The sequence below is a fragment of the Chenopodium quinoa genome, unplaced genomic scaffold (assembly GCF_001683475.1).
Source record: "Chenopodium quinoa cultivar QQ74 unplaced genomic scaffold, ASM168347v1, whole genome shotgun sequence".
Lineage (NCBI taxonomy): Eukaryota > Viridiplantae > Streptophyta > Magnoliopsida > Caryophyllales > Amaranthaceae > Chenopodium > Chenopodium quinoa.
The window spans coordinates 38,886-44,399 of NW_018742484.1; positions in this window are offsets into that span (position 1 = coordinate 38,886).

The window sequence follows — 5,514 nt, forward strand, 5'->3', positions numbered from 1 at the left end:
AAAGCTATTTGAACCAAATGAAAGTCAAACACATTCAAGAAATGCTATTTGAATCAGATGAAAGTCAAACGCATTCCAAAAAGGTATTTAAATCAAGTGAAAGTCAAAATCATTCAAACAAAGCTATTTGAATCAAATTAAAGTCAAACACATTCAAACAAAGCTTTTTGAATTAAATGAAAGTCAAATGCATTAAACAAAGCTAATTTATTCAAATGAAAGTCAATCACATTCAAACAAAGCTAATTTAATCAAATAAAAATCAAACACATTCAAACAAAGCTTTTTCAATCAAATGAAATTCAAATGCATTCAAAATAGCGATTTGAATCAAGTGAAAGTCAAACAAAGCTTTTTGAATCAAATGATTGTAAAAACCGTTCAACGATGCTAATTGAATCATATGAAAGTCAAGCACATTCAAACAAATCTTTTTGAATCAACTGAAAGTCAAATGCAATTAAAAAAAAAGTAATTAAATCAAGTGAAAGTCAAACACATTTAAACAAAGCTTTTTAAATCAAATGAAAGTTAAATCCATTCAAAAAAAGCTAATTGAATCAAGTGAAAGTCTAGGTAATTCAAACAAAGCTTTTTGAATCAAATGACTGTCAAATGCGTTCGACGATGCTAATTGAATCAAATAAGAGTCAAACACATTCAAACAAAGCTTTTTGAATCAAATGAAAGTCATATGCATTCAACAAAGCTAATTGAATCAAATGAAAGTCAATGGCATTCTAACAAACCTAATTAAATCAAACGAAAGTCAATGGCTTTCTAACAAACCTAATTAAATCAAACGAAAGTCAATGGCTTTCTAACAAACCTAATTGAATCAAATGAAAGTCAACCACATTCAAACAAAGCTAATTGAATCAAATGAAAGTTAACCACATTCAAACAAAGCATATTAAATCAAGTGAAAATCAAACACATTCAAACAAAGCTTTTTGAATCAAAAGAAAGTCAAATGATTTTTAAAAAAGCTAATTGAATCAAGTGAAAGTCAAACAAATTCAAATATAGCTTTTTAAATCAAATAATTGTCAAATGCATTCAACGATACTAATTGAATCATATGAAAGTCAAACACATTCGAACAAATCTTTTTGAATCAAATGAAAGTCAAATGCATTCAACAGATCAAATTGAATCAATTAAAAGTCAACCACATTCAAACAAAGCTAATTAAATCCAATGGAAGGCAAACACATTCAAACAAAGCTATTTGAATCAAATGAAAGTCAAACACATTCAAACAATGCTATCTGAATCAAATGAAAGTCAAATGCATTCAAAAAAGATAATTAAATCAAACGAAAGTCAAACACATTCAGACATAGCTAATTGCATCAAATGAAAGTCAAAAACATTCAAACAAAGCTAATTAAATCATATGAAAGTCAAATGCTTTGAAAAAAGCTAATTGAATCAAGTAAAAGTCCAAAGAATTCAAACAAAGCTTTTTGAATCAAATGATTGTCAAATGCATTCAAAGAGGGTAATTGAATCATATGACAGTCAAACAAAACTTTTTGAATCAAAGGAAAGTCAAATGCATTCAACAAAGCAAATTGACTCAATTGAAAGTTAACCACATTCAAGCAAAGCTAATTGAATCAAATGAAAGTCAAACACATTTAAACAAAACTATTTGAACCAAATGAAAGTCAAACACATTCAAGAAATGCTATTTGAATCAGATGAAAGTCAAACGCATTCAAAAAAGGTATTTAAATCAAGTGAAAATCAAAATCATTCAAACAAAGCTATTTGAATCAAATCAAAGTCAAACACATTCAAACAAAGCTTTTTGAATTAAATGAAAGTCAAATGCATTAAACAAAGCTAATTGATTCAAATGAAAGTCAATCACATTCAAACAAAGATAATTTAATCAAATAAAAATCAAACACATTCAAACAAAGCTTTTTCAATCAAATGAAATTCAAATGCATTCAAAATAGCGATTTGAATCAAGTGAAAGTCAAACAAAGCTTTTTGAATCAAATGATTGTCAAATCCATTCAACGATGCTAATTGAATCATATGAAAGTCAAGCACATTCAAACAAATCTTTTTGAATCAACTAAAAGTCAAATGCAATTAAAAAAAAGTAATTAAATCAAGTGAAAGTCAAACACATTTAAACAAAGCTTTTTAAATCAAATGAAAGTTAAATCCATTCAAAAAAGCTAATTGAATCAAGTGAAAGTCTAGGTAATTCAAACAAAGCTTTTTGAATCAAATGACTGTCAAATGCGTTCAACGATGCTAATTGAATCAAATGAGAGTCAAACACATTCAAACAAAGCTTTTTGAATCAAATGAAAGTCATATGCATTCAACAAAGCTAATTGAATGAAATGAAAGTCAATGGCATTCTAACAAACCTAATTAAATCAAACGAAAGTCAATGGAATTCTAACAAACCTAATTGAATCAAATGAAAGTCAACCACATTCAAACAAAGCTAATTGAATCAAATGAAAGTTAACCACATTCAAACAAAGCATATTAAATCAAGTGAAAATCAAACACATTCAAACAAAGCTTTTTGAATCAAAAGAAAGTCAAATGATTTCAAAAAAGCTAATTGAATCAAGTGAAAGTCAAACAAATTCAAACATAGCTTTTTGAATCAAATGATTGTCAAATGCATTCAACGATACTAATTGAATCATATGAAAGTCAAACACATTCAAACCAATCTTTTTGAATCAAATGAAAGTCAAATGCATTCAACAGACCAAATTGAATCAATTAAAAGTCAACCACATTCAACCTTAAATCCAGTGGAAGGCAAACACATTCAAACAAAGCTATTTGAATCAAATGAAAGTCAAACACATTCAAACAATGCTATCTGAATCAAATGAAAGTCAAATGCTTTCAAAAAAGATAATTAAATCAAACGAAAGTCAAACACATTCAGAAAAAAGCTAATTGCATCAAATGAAAGTCAAAAACATTCAAACAAAGTTAATTAAATCATATGAAAGTCAAATGCTTTGAAAAAAGCTAGTTGAATCAAGTAAAAGTCCAAAGAATTCAAACAAAGCTTTTTGAATCAAATGATTGTCAAATGCATTCAACGAGGGTAATTGGATCATATGACAGTCAAACAAAACTTTTTGAATCAAATGAAAGTCAAATGCATTCAACAAAGCAAATTGACTCAATTGAAAGTTGACCACATTCAAGCAAAGCTAATTGAATCAAAAGAAAGTCAAACACATTTAAACAAAGCTATTTGAACTAAATGAAAGTCAAACACATTCAAGAAATGCTATTTGAATCAGATGAAAGTCAAACGCATTCCAAAAAGGTATTTAAATCAAGTAAAAGTCAAAATCATTCAAACAAAGCTATTTGAATCAAATTAAAGTCAAACACATTCAAACAAAGCTTTTTGAATGAAATGAAAGTCAAATGCATTAAACAAAGCTAGTTGATTCAAATGAAAGTCAATCACATTCAAACAAAGCTAATTTAATCAAATAAAAATCAAACACATTCTAACAAAGCTTTTTCAATCAAATGAAATTCAAATGCATTCAAAATAGCGATTTGAATCAAGTGAAAGTCAAACAAAGCTTTTTGAATCAAATGATTGTCAAATCCATTCAACGATGCTAATTGAATCATATGAAAGTTGATTAGGGGATTTTTATCCACCAATCACCGTCTGACAAGTGGACCAACCAGGTTCCGCCACGTGTCCTTCATTTAGGCCAATAGGAGCCTGCCACGTGTCAATCACAGATACGTCCTCTACGGACCAATTGAGACACGCCACGTGTCCACCCATGCCAAATGGGAAAACCGGCCAACAAGGCCCAATCCTGTTTAGAGGCCCGGTCAGCCCTAGGTTTACCCTAAACCTAGAGAGTGGCACGCTTCTCAAGACTATAAATACTTAATTAATCCTCATTAAAGGGGATTCAGCAATTAATGACTCTCACCTAGAGAAGTCTAAACACGTTGATCACTCCTCCCCTAGAGGAACCAGATCTTCCCCCTTTAATTTCCGCACTTATTACTCCTTAATCAAGTACTAACTTGACCGTTGGAGGCGGAGCTCCCAGGAATCTCCGTTATTTTGCAGGTACAGGCGTCCGGTTCCAGTCTCGGAATTGTAACTCTCCCGCAGGACATCAGAAAACCCCGAAACATTTGGCGCCGTCTGTGGGGAGAGTACTTCAGAGATGGCATCCAAGTCTGTACCGACTCCTGAAGAGAGGCGTCCCGTAGACGACCCTCAAGTTCAGTCGGACCATGACACCGAAAGTGAATTTGAAGTTGAAACTCATACAGCTCCAGACGGGACCCTAAGGGCCCGACGTACCCGTCATACCGAAAGGAGGGAACGGGAGCATCTTCAAACAGGAAGCGAGCCTGCAGGCGCACCGCCTGCTCGGCAACAGCCGACTGATGGGTCTCCTCCCATCACAAGGAACGAACTCATGACCTTCATGAGGGACTTCAAGGGAGAGATTCAAGAGTTGATCAACAAGAAGCCGCCTGCTTCAGTCAAGGAGCAGTCGGCCAAGAAACCCTCCACTTCACTGAAGAGGAAGCCAGTTCAAGGGCGAGAGGCGACTCCTCATCCTAAATCTAGGAAGCGGGAACCACCTGCCCTTGATTTCACAAAATTCCGTTATCCTACAGGAAATAGGAAACCGGTTCGTCATATTCAGGCGGACGGGTCAAAGCAAACATTCACAGATGCTCGGCTACTGCTAGAGCAGAAGAAGAGTGACCGATTGTCAGAGTCGGCTTCTACTTCAAACTTTCAAGACAGTTTGCGAAATGCCTCGATGAGGCATACTCAGTCGTACCATGAGAGTCAGTCAGGCGGCACCTCCCGTCAGTCCGGCTTTCATAGTGCCCAGGCGGTACCAAACTTACCATTTGTGCCGCAACAACAGTATTTTATGCAGCTACCTCCATTTGGTGGACCTACAGCAAAAAACGTCCAACCTATGGACTGGCAGCTACGGTTGCTTAGACTTGGTGAACAGCCGTCGGCCTTCTCCAAGGAAATTACTGAAGCCGCTCAGCCGGCCAAAGTGAAAAATGTACTAGTAGGCGCCTATGACGGCACTACTAACCCAGAAGACCATCTGATGGCATTCACCAACCTGATGTACCTTCAAGGGTTGGATGATCCCACTTGGTGCAAGTGTTTCCCAGCGACTCTCAAAGGAATCGCACAGCAATGGTTCGGCAACCTGCCGACTGGTTGTGTAAATAGCTTCAGGACGCTTGCTTACTTATTTGCCTCCAACTTCGCCATGAACATCCCTGCGAAGAAAACGACCCTTGATTTGGGAACAATTCAGCAGGGCGAGAAGGAAGGGCTTCGTTCTTACATCAGGCGGTTTAACCTGATGAGAATACAGATTCAAGGGTTACCGGATGAGGTAGCTTATACCGACTTTTTTAGAGGTCTCAAAGACGGGTCTACCTTCAAATTTGATTTGGTTCGAAAAAAGGGTGGCGACTCTT